Source organism: Pan troglodytes, chromosome 22, assembly GCF_028858775.2.
Source record: "Pan troglodytes isolate AG18354 chromosome 22, NHGRI_mPanTro3-v2.0_pri, whole genome shotgun sequence".
NCBI lineage: Eukaryota > Metazoa > Chordata > Mammalia > Primates > Hominidae > Pan > Pan troglodytes.
Window position 1 is genome coordinate 25,235,538 of NC_072420.2, and position 15,095 is coordinate 25,250,632.

The 15,095-nt window shown below is 35.6% G+C and overlaps 1 long non-coding RNA gene across 1 annotated transcript in view; it reads left to right on the forward strand.

Annotated features, from left to right (window-relative positions):
* Positions 1–1,954: 1,954 nt before the first annotated feature.
* Positions 1,955–15,095, forward strand: part of LOC104005773 (uncharacterized) — a 61,484-nt gene continuing 48,343 nt past the window's right edge. Inside the window, exons 1-4 of the long non-coding RNA XR_679230.3 lie at positions 1,955–2,119; positions 11,426–11,606; positions 14,338–14,522; positions 14,964–15,082. This is a non-coding gene — a long non-coding RNA (uncharacterized LOC104005773). The remainder of the gene's footprint in view (positions 2,120–11,425; positions 11,607–14,337; positions 14,523–14,963; positions 15,083–15,095) is intronic.

Here is a 15,095-nt window from a genome sequence, read left to right on the forward strand (position 1 = left end):
GTCAGAATTATGGAAGCTGAACAAGTTGAGATATGTATGTTGTTGGCTATTGTTTCTGTTATTGGTCTTCTGTCTGCTTCAATTAGGGCAGAAACAGGATTAATTTTTTTCCTTGCAAATTGGTGTGGATGTTCTGCCACTGCAAGCTTCATCTTCAACATCATCTCATCCCTTCTTAAAGTTAGCTATCTGTTGTAAACTGCTGATTTATTGGGGGCATTGTTTCTATATAGTTTTCTCTTTTTTTCTTCCACAGAATAGAAAATATGGGAAAATTTCCCACTCACTTTATGAGACTTTTATAACTTTGGAATTAACTTTATGGGGGCATTACAATTCAGAATTACAAGCCAATTTTATTAATGAATGCATGTAAAATCCTACATAAAATATGAAGACATCAAATGTACCAATTTATGAAAGGGAAACTGTGATGGACATTACCCATAAACTTTTTATAAGGTATTAATCATGTGATCATTCTTCCACTTAATGATTACCATAAATTTGATGTTTGTTCTTTCTTCAATTTTCACAGATTTCATGTTGCTCTGATAGGGCTTTTGTCAAACCAGTGTCCTCTCCTTGGTGCCTCAAACTAGATCATATTTAGACAAGTTAGGAAAAGTTGCAACAGGCTGGGTGCGGTGGCTCACGCCTGTAATCCCAGCACTTTGGGAGGCCGAGGCGGGCAGATGGTCAGAGCTCAGGAGTTTGAGACCAGCTTGGGCAACACGCTGAAACTCCGTCTCTACTAAAATACAAAAAATTAGCTGGGCGTGGTGGCAGGGGCCTGTAATCCTAGCTACTTGGGAGGCTGAGGCAGGACAGTTCCTTGAACCTGGGAGGCGGAGGTTGCAGTGAGCCGAGATCACCCCACTGCACTCCATTCAGGGCGACAGAGTGAGACTCCGCTCCGTCTCAAAAAAAAGAAAAGAAAGAAAAGAAAAGTTGCAACAAGTTAGTGTAAGTTTATTTTGGTACAAAAAATGTTTAAAATTGATACATAGTTTTTTATAATAACAATTTTTTATGAACATCTTGAAGACCCTTAGTTTGAGAAGAAAAAAAGAAGTACTACATGGAAACATTCACTCAGTTCAAAAATAATGACTATTAAGCAACGGTTTTATGAGAAAGGTACTATTAATTTGTAATGAGAAAGAGCCTATGGATCATCTTATATTTTTAAAATTGAGGGGACAACAAGAATGTTTACTATAGGGCTATTATAGCACATTCGTGAAAAAGGGAGTCAGAATTTAAAAGAACAACATTGGCAAAGATTACTTATTACACTTCATGTTTGTGACCAAGATTTATCAATAGAAAAGTACTCTTATTTTACCTAAAACGTTTAATCCTTAAAGATCTTTACTATGTTATATTGCAATTTTCATAAAGATGGCCAAGTAAAAAAATTATAGGGAAACAATGCACTCTGGTTTCAATTAAAGTCAGAAATACTATACTTCAGTAAAGCACACTTTAATTAAAATTTAAAGAATTATTTAACTCTCCCAATATTTGATCGATTAAAGTTGGCAAAAGTCAGAAAGTATTTGGCATGTAAAATTTCCCTGTAACGGTCAGATGTAATGAGGCATTTTTTTAAGTGTTTTAGAATAACCCCTGGGAATACCATCACTAGAATTACTAACTGGAATATTTAGTGAGTAAAGCAAATGCCACATTCTTGGGTACCTACAAAAAAATCTCACTTTCAGAGAGGCACAAATTATGCATCTTATTAATGTGCAGAACTAGATCTACAAATGGGCAATCAGAAAAAACTGAAAACTCTCAAAAAGCTAAGTTCTTAGGAGAAATGTGTTTATTTGGGGCAATAGTAAATAACCCCTTAAAAGAAGTAAATCCAGTCCTCAAAGCAAAAGGGCGAGTCTGAGAGCAAGAGCCCCAGAGAAAGACGCCCGAAGGAAGTCGTAGATGTAGGAAGTGACTGTAGGTTTAGACGAATGGAAAATGAACTTGCCAGTTCACAGCTATGTCCTTCCCAATTTAGGAGGTTAAGGGCGGGAAAAACATGAGAAACTCTTTTGAGAAGCTGCAAAAGCTGACGTGGAGGATCAAGGATTTCAAAAGCTTTGAATATAAAGAGGTGAGAATTTTTATTTTATTTTTTTACTATTATTCTGGTCTGTTGGTTGAGCTCTGAGGTTAACATCTTACAACACTTTAAAGTGCAACTAAAACAAACACATCATTTTTAAAATTGGCCATATCCGTAGCCCAGAAAAATATTAAAAATAGTAACGTGTCCTTTCGGACACCTCATAAAAATTTAGGGAGGAGATATATGGAAATACCTTTTAAACACTTGGCAAATAGAATAGGTTTCAATTACATCAGATTATAGTTTTTAGTCTGACAGTTTGTGTCTGGATGTACAACGGATTAATTTTATTAAGTTTGTTGGAAGAGTTATTGAAACAACAGGTTTCAATTATTTTGTTCTCACTGAAATCTGTTTCACAAAATGGACCACTGAAATAAGAAAAATGGTTTCAGTTTATTTTAATGTGATTTCCTGAGTTGAGAGAATTTTCTACATATATATGTAGAAAGTCAAGTTATTGCTTATGAATACAGCATTACTTTTCAACTATTCTATTAAAATAATATTCTCTTAGATTTCAATAACATGTAATGTGCACGTATTACACACATGAAAAGTCAATTCTCATGGTCACTCACACTAAGGTGAGTGAATATATGATTGTCCTCTGCATGTGAGGCTCAGGATATCTCATGAAAATGTACAAATTGTCATAAATGGAATTTCCTAGCACTGCTATCTTACCATAAAAATGACGTAGTGATAATAGTGGTAAACATAATAAAATTGTCAGAGATCAAATGTGACATATCACTATTCATTTAAGGTATAAAATGGCTGTTCATCAGATATTTGGAAATGGATATAGCATGATCATAATACAGAAATTACAAATATTGCTACAAATTACAATTTTTAGAATTTGTTTTAAGATATTTCATTATCACTAAACAGGCTTCAAATGCCTAGTGAACTGATAAATCCCACTGCCAACTGATTTGTTTCAATATGATGTGTTCATTGCTTGTATTTGGACCTATTAATAACTTGCAGAGCTAAGAAGTATGTGCTTTCCTTGCATCTTTATTGTACTCCAACTCTATTCCCTGGAAGATAGCCAATGTAAAACAATATTAATTTAATACCAACTTAAATTTTGCTTCATACAATTTTCAGTGTATATGAGAAGGTAATTTCTTTATGGATTCTGAGTTAAAATGAAATTTTAAGATTTCAAAGTTTATTATTGTTATTTCAAAAATTGCGGTTAAAATTATGTCATAAAAATCATACTTAAGAATCATAATCTTTTAATATTAAAAGAAGGAATACAAGGGAACAGGTGATTGAGCTGACCATAGAATATCGTATGAGTGGAAAGTAAAAGCTCTTGGCAGTGTAGAGATAGAACTTGTTAAAGCAGTTGCAGTTCCGTATGTTGTCTTCTTAAATAGATATGAGATTGGAATTCACTTGTTAGTGATATTCATTTCTAAGAATATCATAGAACGCCAAAATTGGAAGATTAATTTGGTTGTGATCCCAAGTTCATTGAATAGTATTTTATCTTACTGTGTGTATAAGTAATATGATAATGGTGATGGTCAAAATAGAAACCTTGCTTGATGCCATGCATGGTACTAATAAGATATGAGCATTATGTTATGTAATTCTAACAATCTTATGATGTAGTTATAACTATTACCTCATGCTTTTATTTATTAATTTAAATGATATTTATTAAGTACATTTGGTCTTCAATTTTATAGATGGTATAGCTGTCATAAATTAAACAAATAAGCTCCTTGGAGTTATGAGTTTATTCAGGTTTAAAAGTGAGCAAAAACACACAAAAAATAGTAAATGAGGAAATGGAGAAAATAGAGTTATGGCGAGATTGGGTAAGTCAACAGATGTAATAGGGAGACATTTTTCTAAAGCACTGATATTTGAACTGATTTCTGAACTTTTGAATCAGTCATCTGCACAAAATGCTTGTGGGGATAATTTCAGGCAATTGGAACAGACTGCAGCTATCATGTTGTGAAAAATAAGTGTATATTTTTGACAAATCAAAGATACAGGGGATAGTAAGAGAAATCTAATGTCTGGATTACCAGAAGAAGAATACAGAATGTAGAAAAAATTATAGTTAATGAACAGATAGAGGTTAAGAATGTTTCTATACTAATGAAATAAATGAAAACAATAAAAATATAAGAAATCCACAAAACTCTAAGCAGCATGAAACATGTAAATCTACCACTGCTATTTCTGCAGAAAGCAAAAGCAAATAGGAGATATTTTTAAAGCCAGAAACAAAAAGATAAATAATTCTAATGCTGCAAATGCTGTATACTGAATGCAGTCTGCCATGTACTAAAAAAAATTACTACCTATAATAATACCCTTTTGTAATTAAGGTAATATGTATACATTTGAAAGCCAAAAGAGAAAGAGAAGAGAGAGAGGATAAGAAGGAGAAGGAGAGAGAGAAAATTTGTAACCAGCATAATTATACTGAAGGAAATACTAGAATGTATTGTTCATGCAGGTGAAAAGTTAAAGATAAATATTCTATGTTCAAATAAATTTTGACTATATAAAACCAAAAGAGCAATATTATTTAAAATTTATAATATAGACTTAATTAAGGCGCAGCAAAATAATAGGATATTCTTGTGGAGGGGGAAATAAAAGGGCAGTTCATTGTTTAGAGAAGAATAAAAAGTAGTCAGCAATGTAAGACTCTTATAAGTCTGAGATACTTTGATGTGAAGTTCCTTATGGAACAATTACTATTAAATGGTAATAAAATATTGTGTATAACATCGAAACAGAATAGAAGCAGAAAAAACAAAAAAGATACAGAATAAGGAAATCAAAGAGAGAAAAAATATATCATTAGAGGAACAAATAGAAAGCACTTATTATATTTATATATAATTATGTTATATACATATATACACACATCTATATGTATATATATACACACATACATATATATAATTACATTAATTAGCCAATGAAAAATACTTTCAAAATGGAAAAAAAACCCTAAGTTATTTAGAAGAGAAACACTGAATCATCATAACCACAGCAAATTTACAAATAAAAACAATGAAAAAGAATATTCCAATCAAACATTAACCTATATTAATGCCAGATGAACTAATTTTAAGACAAAAATACATTGCTAGAGATGAATGGAATGTTTAATATTGATAATAAAATCAATTCCTAAAAGGTTGTAAGAAATATATAAGAACTTAATGATACTATTTTAAAATTCAGACTCACTAATTTACAGAAAACCAAGGGGAAATAGACAAATTTCAGCAAAATATTTCTTAGTAATTAATAAAATAATAAAATAGTAAAAAATTTCACAATGTTAATTGATAAATCAGTAATAAAAGATAACTAGATTGTCCTTACAAAATTGGAAATCAACAAATAAAAGACTAAACAATCCATTACCTGTAAATTCACAATAGAATTAAAAAATATCTTTAACTGAATTATACCAAAGTAATACAGGTGATGACTTGAAGAATGCACAAAAGCAGTATAAAGACAAAAATACATAGCAGTAATGACCAGTAATAGGTATGCAACATAAATGAGAAAATTAATCTATCCCATCTATCTCAGAAAGTTAGGATTGAAAAAATTGACCTATAGAATGCAGAAAGAAAGGAATGATAATGATGAAATCAAAGTAAAGAAAAAGGAAAAAACAAAGCACACAATGGAGAGAATGAACAAAATAAAAAATAGTTATTTGGAAAGGTTTTAAAATATATAATAATCTGGTGTGGTTAAACATAACCACATTTTTACCTCCCTTTTTTTTTCCTTCAGAAAGAACACATCTAAGGTTTTTCTTTAATGGGATTAAATTAGTGACAAGATTCTCTTTCTCCCTCCCTCTGTCTCTTTCTATCTCTCCAATATCTACGTTTTCTAACCCTGTCTTTTCCAATCTCACCAATACCTAAGTTTTCTAAATGGAACTAGCACTGTTTTGTGTCTGAAACCTTCTCATTTTAAAAATGCACTGGTGATGTATCCTATCTGAGCCACTAATGCCTGGTAGCCAGATAGGAGAATGAAAAAAGGTTATGAATTGATTGGTGGAGAGTGAGTATGGAAGAAGGAGACAGATGGGAATGCTAGTTAATAAACATGAATTCTGGAAACAATGACAAATGGAGAATGCTTTGTCCTGACTTTGTTTCATGTAAGGGTTAGGCCTGGTTTTTCCTTTGGTACTTGCTGAGCAACCGCAATTCATAATTATTTCTCCTCCTTACAGAGAAAGGTTTAAATTAGATTTTTCATGAAGTGATTTCTAGGCCTAAAGCTCCATGAAATAAGCTAAACCCATTTTTAAGTGTGTACAGCATGGGCATGTTGAATGTCCTCAAATTACTAGTTATATTACTATGGTCAATTATACTTGGCAATTGTGCTTAATTGAAGGTGAAAACACATTAGGTTTTTAATTTAAAAGCCATAGGTAAAACCACTCTAAAAGTCCTATTTGGATCTCAGACCTGGTGATGCTTTTCTCTATAGACTGGAATTTTACGGTACATTAACCTGTTCATTCACATAATTAGAACAATAACCAAATGAGCTGTTGTATCAGGTAATACATGATAGCAATTCCATTCATCTCTACTGAAATTTAGATTATGAACATGAAACCACATTTGAAGAAACTCAGAGAAAAATATATGCATAAAACATATGTGGTGGCTCATGCCTGTAATCCCAGAACATCAAGAGGCCAGAATGGTAGGATTGCTTGAGGCCAAGAGTTCGAGATCAGCCTGAGCAATATAGTGAGATACTGTCCCTACCAAAAATAAATAAATAAATAAATACATACATAAACAATAAAATTAGCTCGGCATGGTGGCGCACCTGTTATCCTTGCTACTCAAGAAGCTGAGGTGAGAGACTTGCTTAAGCCCAGGAGTTCCAGGTTACTGTGAGCTATTATGTCACTGCACTATAGCTTGGATGACAGAGCAAGGCCCCATCTACAAAAATAAAACTTTAAAAAAATGCATAGGGCATATTTTTTCCTCTTGAACACTTTCAATCACATTATGGTTATACAAATCATCAAAACATCAATGACAGAAACTGTTAGTTTCTGTAGACTCCCCTTTCCTCATTTCCTTCAACACTCCATACTTCTACAAGTTGCCACATGCTGTTTCTGAAATAGTTCTCACATCTGTCTCCTTCTCTCCAGCACTGCTGGCTCACTATGGTCAGTTTCTACCTCCAGTGTCGGGACTCTCACATTCATCTTTCACACTGTTAATAAAATCATCTTCACTAGGTCATACCCTCGTTCAAAGGACCTCTAGTAACCTTCCAATTTTAGGCTAACTCCACATGCTTAGTGCCATCTCCAAGCCTTGATCCCTTTGTTTTCTGTCCTCAGATGTATTTCTTACCATCTGAGAAACCAGATGTGTTTCTTTTTTTTTTTTAACTTATTTTAGGTTTTGGGGTACATGTGAATGTTTGTTACATAGGTAAACATGTGTCACAGGGGTTTGCTGTACATATTATTTCATCACCCAGGTAGTAAGCCCAGTACCCAATAGGTATCTTTTCTGTTCCTCTCCCTCCTCCCACCCTCCACTCTCAAATAGACCCCAGTTTCTGTCGTTTCCTTCTCTGTGTTCTTCAGTTCTTATCATTTAGCTCCAACTTAAACGTGGGAACATGTGGTATTTGGTTTTATGTTCCTGTGTTAGTTTGCTAAGGATAATAGCCTCCAGCTCCATCCATGTTCCCTCAAAAGACATGATCTCACTTTTTTATGGCTGCATAGTATTCCAACCATAATAGTGTTAATATTGCTGAGGTCATGGCCATTATCAACCCGAGTTCTGCATATCAAGGAGAATACATGGAAAGGCAAAGATGTTGCACTAGCATATTTAATTTTATACCTGATGAGACTGTAGGATCCAGGAAAAACTCATATTAATACTTGATATGGGCTGGGCGTGGTGGCTTATGCCTGTAATCTCAGCACTTTTGGAGCCCAAGGGGGTCAGATCACCTGAGGTCAGGAGTTTGAGACCAGCCTGGCCAACATGGTGAAACCCCATCTCTACTAAAAATACAAAAATTAGCCAAGCATGGTGGTGCACGCCTGTAATCCCAGCTATTAGAGAGGCTGAGGCAGGAGAATTGCTTGAACCTGGGAGGTGGAGGTTGCAGTGAGCTGAGATTGTACCACTGTACTCCAGCCTGGCTGACAGAGCAAGACTCCATCTCAAAAAACAAACAAACAAACAGAAATACTTGATATGGTTTGACTGTGTCCCCACCCAAATCTCATCTTGTATTTTAGCTCCCATAATTCCCACATGTTGTGGGAGGGACCTGGTGGGAAATAATTGAATCACGGGGGCAGTTTCCCTGAAACTGTTCTCATGGTAGTGAGTAAGTCTCATGAGATCTGATGGTTTTATAAGGAGTTTCCCCTTTCACTTGGCTCTCATTGTATCTTGGCTGCCACCATGTAAGATGTGCCTTTGCCTTCTGCCATGATTGTGAGGCCTCCTCAGCCACGTGGAACTGTGAGTCCATTAAACCTCTTTCTCTTTATAAATTACCCAGTCTCATGTGTGCCTTTATGAGCAGCATGAAAATGGACTAATATAATACTTAATATCAACACTGAAAAAAACAATGATACGTGCTTCTTGTTATCTCATATATATTTCCATCATCTGAGAATAAGTCAAAATTACTGTAAGTCAAAACTTTCTTTGCATACTCTTTTCATCAAATGCATTCACTGAGCCCCTTAGGAGGGATGAAGTACCAACCAACATCTCAGAAGCAGAATAATGAAACATTTTGCTTATATGATTTTCTCTACATCCATCCCACACACATACACAAGAGAACAATAACATCTCAGTGGTTTAACACTATATGTTTTACTTCTAGGTCGTGGCACACTTCAATGAAGATTGTCTATTTCACATGAGTGGCAATCCTTCAAGTAACAACCTGTTTTTACAGTCTCCTTACCTCTTGATGCCACTGTTTCCAGCATGTGACCCCCATGGTCACCACACAAAGGGCAGAAAGAATATAAAATATCTTTGAAGCCCAGTGGAAACTTCAGACTGAATCTGGGTATTGTGTTAGGTTGGTGCAAAAGTAATTGTGATTTTCGCTATTACTTTGCATTGCAAAAACCGTAATTACCTTTCCACCAATCTGATATTATAAAGGCTTGGTATTCATATTATATGCAAATTTACAATATAAAATCTAAGAAAAAATCCTCTATCAGTTTGTAAGTTTCCTCTTTCTCTTATAACAGGTTGCCACAAATGTAATAACTTTAAAGAACACAGATTTATTATCTCTCAGTTCTGTAGGCCAAACATCCAAGCTGGCTCAGCTGGTTTCTTTGTTTTCAGTTTCACAAGGGCAAAATCAAGCTGTTGGCTGGCTTGGCTCTTTGTCAGGAGACTCTTGGAAGAACTGGCTCTTATGCCCATTCAAGTTGTTGCTCAAATCTGGTGCCCAGTGGTTGTAAAACTGCAGTCCCTGTTTCCTTAATGGCCAGCAGTCAATCTAGCCTACAGAGGCCTCCTACCTCCTCACACTTCAAGACTCTCACCTTCCTTTCTTCCTCTTGTGTTCTGACTTCATCTTCTGACACATCTCTCAGCCCCAAACCAAAGAAAAATTATCTGTCTTTATGGCTTCTGTGATTATGTTGAACACATCTGAATAATTAAGAGTAATGTCGTTGTTTTAAGGGGAGCTGATTCACTTTAGTTACATCTGCAAAGTCCCCTGACAGCAGTACTGAGATTTGTGTTTGGATTAATTCCCTGAAAATGGGAATCTTTAGAACTCTGCTTACCATAATCAGTAACACTAACTTGAACTACAACCACACAATTTATTTATTTATAGTCACCCTAATCTTTCATAACAAAAACGTACAAATAATTCTATGGTTAGGCACAATGGTTCATGCCTGTAACTCCAGCACTTTGGGAGGCCGATGCTGGAGGATTGCTTGAGCCTAGAAGTTCGTGATCAGCCTGGACAACAATACGAGACCTCACCCCTTAAAAAAAATGAAAAAATACATACAGATGTTTTAAAACAAATACAGAAGCTTAAAGTCATTCATGTAAATACATAGATTTAAGAAGTAAATTTAAACTTTAAAGTGATAGTCCTTATTGAGATATATATTATTATGAAACTTGCGGATGAGTAAATAATCATAATATATGAGCGATTAGCAGGAGGCAAAAAAATCCTCTGTAGTAATATATAACAGAATTTGGGATATAATGGAAAGTCCCCTTTAATACTTATACTTTAAGGTATCAGCATCTAAAAGATAAATTGACAGACAAAGATGAGACAGAAAGGAAGATACCAGTAAAAATACCCAAGAATGGATCATTGAGAATCCAAGCAGAAAGGATGTTACAGTAAATAGCACACTTGAAAAATAAAAAGTTTAGTTAACTGTTGTATTGTTACTACCCTTTTCCCTTGGGTAAGGGTAGTATTATTAAGGTATTTATTTACATACCCTATGATGATATTTTAAGAACAAATTTAAAGTCCATAATAGAGAGGACTTTATTTACAAGACTCACTTTTGCAATTGGTTAAATTCTTTCATATATAATGTTAAGAGGTAAAAGAAGAAAATGGTCCAAATAATTGAAATAAAACAATTTGTATGCATCCACTAGCAAAAAAGGCAAAACAAAGCAACAACAACAATAAAAAACTGTTTAAAGTTTCAGTCAGCTATAATTATGTTTTACACTCATCAAATTAATGGGGTAATTGTTCCACCTATATATTTAAAAGTGTACATTTGCAGATAATGATTTATTGACTTTTTGGATATATGTAATTATGAGTAGTTAATGCTGGGATTGAGTGAGGTGTCCAAGAGGCTTATTAGGGGTTAATACCTGTGAAAGATAAAAATGAGGACAAATTGGAGTTGGAGAAAGAAATTCTTCGACTGCAATGCGTATATGATACATGTAAGAAAAGGAAGAAAAGCAGAAAACAGACTCTGTCCCCCTCCCCACCCCCCCCAAAAAAAGAACGTGTTCTTAGTGGAAATGCCATTAACCAATGCCTCAGCATAGCAAGATTGACGGAATTAAAATATTTTTGTCAAAAGTGGGATTCCTTTAATGGGTATTTTCTTCTCTTAACCTCTTTGGAGACCTGGCAAAACCTCTCAGAGCTGCCCTGCTCTTCTTACTCCAATCTTTCTTCCTTTTCTGTCTCCCTTCACAGGTGTCAGACTTACATCAGAGCCTGAGACTTGACATGCCTATTTTTGCACTCGCTCCTCTTTCAAATTTCATAGGCATTGCTCCCTCCAAATCACCGCTCTTCTAATTTTATCTTGGAGTGTGCATCCCAGAAGACATAAGCTGACACAATTTGGAACTGAAGTTGCTTGAAAAAGCTGGTGGTAAGATTAGGTAAAATAATTGTGTTACCACCTTCTGAATGGCAATCAATATTGCATCCTAAGTAGCATGTTTGGTTGGGTGCAGATAGTTTTTGAAACTAGGTGGTGACCCAACTTACAAATATGTCACCAGTGGTGACCTAGGAAAACAGTCTGATATAAGGGAAAGCTCTTCTCAGTGAGATGATTTAGACATTTGAAAGGGCAAGGGCAATGAATGGGGTATGCATGTTAGGATAATGAAATTAACTTCTAAAGCCTAAGGTGTATTGAGATACCACAAAGAAATGATTAAAAAAAAAAAAACTGGTGCCATTGCACAAATAATATTTAACAGTGAAAGTTGGCCTCTTATACAGCTTATAAGGACTGTAAGAAAGGATACAGCTGAGATGCAAGTACAGGACTTAGTAGAGTCACAGAGCTCCAAATATGTTGAAATGATTAGCTAAATTAGATCTGTCATGCTGTAATCAGGTCCTAATTGAGAAAATCTGAAACTCCAAAATATGGCATGCTATATCTATGCCAGCTTGCAACAGTGACTCACCCTTTTAAAAAAAATTGTTGGCTGGGCGTGGTGGCTCATGTCTGAAATCCCAGCACTTTGGGAGGCTAAGGCGGGCGGATCACTTGAGGTCAGGAGTTCGAGACCAGCCTGGCCAACATGGTGAAACCTTGTCTCTATTAACATTTCAAAAATTAGCCAGGTGTGTTGGCGGGTGCCTGTAATCCCAGCTACTCAGGAGGCTGAGGCAGGAGAATCACTTGAACCTGAAAGGCAGAGGTTGCAGTGAGCCGAGATTGCGCCAATGCACTCCAGCCTGAGTGACAGAGCAAGACTTTGTCTCAAAAAAAATTGTTTATATTTAATATGTGCAACATGTTTTTGGCCCACCCTTCTTAAGTAAGAGTTTACGTTTCTACCATGTTGCATTAGTCTGTTTTCACACTGCTATAAAGATACTACCTAAGACTGGGTAGTTTATAATCAAAAGAGGTTTATTTTTCTCAAAGTTCTGCAAGGGGAGGCCTCAGGAAACTTACAATCATGGTGGAAGGCAAAGGGGAGGCAGACACCGTCTTCATACAGTATCAGGAGAGAGACAGAGATAGAGAACTCAGGGGAAACTGCCATTTTTAAACCATCAGACCTTGTGAGAACTCCCTCACTATCACGAGAAGAGCATGGGGAAACCTCCCCCATGATCCAATCACCTCCCACGAGGTTCTTCTGTAGACACGTAGGGATTACAATTCCAAATGAAATTTGGGTGCGGACACAGAGCCAAACCATATCACATGTGAAAAGACCCTTTACAATTCACTTCCTCATAAGGCAATAGATGTTTCCTATAGGAATGTGGCCTACCTTGTGTCCTAGATGTTAACCAATAATTACCATTAATTTCCAGTATAAGCCATCTGGCAATATGCTGGGCCTCAAAGAGAAATATGACTAAAGTATATTTTGAGACTTCTTCATCAAGGGACCTAGAATGTAAAATGGATAAGTAATAAATCACTAACTAGAGGCCCTTTATGAAACCCAAGATTTAACATTTGGTTTAGAACCTTAGGGTGTAGGGCAAATTCACTGCACAGTTAAGTAGAAGCCTAGAAAATGTAATCGTCTATGCTACATGAAGTTTAAATATATGTTTCTATGCCAGATGGTAGAGGAAGGAATTTTTAAAAAGCTCAGAAAAGTAGCTGTGATAAAATGAGGTTGTGTGAGGCCATGAAACTTACCAGATGATTGTCATATATGAGAGGTCCCAGAAGACCCACTATTCACTAAGATCATCAGAAATATGCTGTTAATTAGGGCACCAACATCATAAAAGATTAGCTATCTTTTGCAGATCAGGACTGATGGTAGAAGAGGTAGTCACAGGGTTTAGTTTGTTAATAGTGATGGAGAATATGAGATCCTGGTTCAACAGAGACCAGATGGTGGCACATAACCACATAATTCATAAGAATTGGCAAAGTCAGAAAGTCAGACACTGGGAGTTGTAGTGACAGTGGAAGCTGCCTTCTTTAGAAGTAAAAAATAAGGTTCTATTTAATATCTACACTCAGAAGAGGGTAAGAGGGTGATGAGAGTCATCCCAATAAAAATCGTGGTTCTTTGCTCTATTCCTGGACCAGTTACAATTTGGATACCCAAAGTCTCATTGTGGATCCCTTTTTACAGTCTGGAATTACAGGGACCATATAATAAATGAGGTCCAGTAGGTGCGCTGCTGGGATTGATGTTCTTAGCAGTTGGAGTAACCAATAGTAAGAGCTATAGCAGCAGGAAGGACTGGGAATATATTAGCATCTTAATGGGGATGACAGGGCCTGTAAGTACAAGTACTGGAACTTCAAGGGCAAGGAGTACTGTGTTAGAGGAATATGGAGGCAGCATACATAACAAAGTGGACAACAGATTGTCCATATACTGACAGTATTTTGTTTGTTTGTTTGTTTTGAGACTGAGTCCCACTCTGTCAGCCAGACTGGAGTGCAGTGGCTCACTGCCACCTCCGCCTCCCAGGTTCAAGCGATTCTCCTGCCTCAGTCTCTGACTGTATTTGTTTTTGGACACCCCAGGACACACCAATATAAACGGAGTCATAACAGTGGCAGAGATGGGGTTAAGCATGGTTCCAAGAACAGAGACTTTTATACTTTCCAAGACCAATTTATTTACTAATGTTTACAATCCTTGCATATTTAACAGGGATCAGTGTCATATATCACTATTTCTCAAAGATTATCTGGTCTCTTGATGGCAAATCTACAATATTGAAACCCTTGAAAGAGAAATTGTGTTTTGTGAGTTACATGACTACCGTTTGCCTCCAAGGTCTCCTCTGTAGTCAAGAAAAGAATGCAGAAACTACATGTCCAAGAATCTCTTTCCAGGTTAGAGTTTACCAGTGGGATTAAATCATTTGAATATTGGAAGGAAGAGAAAAACAAATTCCAATATTCTCAGGCAAGCATTGTGACCAGAGGTAGAAACTCATGGCAGCCAGATGAGGTGGCTGCATAGACTTCTTTGCAAACTCTCATTTCATGGTTGTATTGTCAAGAGTTCTGCATCTCAAACCTTTTTACAGAGGATACACAGCTCAATTAAAAATTTTAAGGGATAGTATACTGAACACATTTTCCAATAAAACTTATTTTATTTTAGCTTGAATTTCTCCACATATAAAATTTATAGAAAATGGATATATTCTATTGATGATTATAATTTAACCTTTAGATGAATGATTTGTTAACATCTTGCATCTTGATACAAACATTATTCTTCATATAATCACTTTATTTTTGTGTTTAACTGAGGCCCTGTTGTTACAGACTCTAGACAGCTTATACGTATTTGGACAAGGCAACGTGAAGAAGAAATAATATAATTGTAGGATCACCTCTGTCCAGTAGCTGTTATCCAACATCTGCATACTTAGATTTCTGGAGAGGTAGGTAAACTAC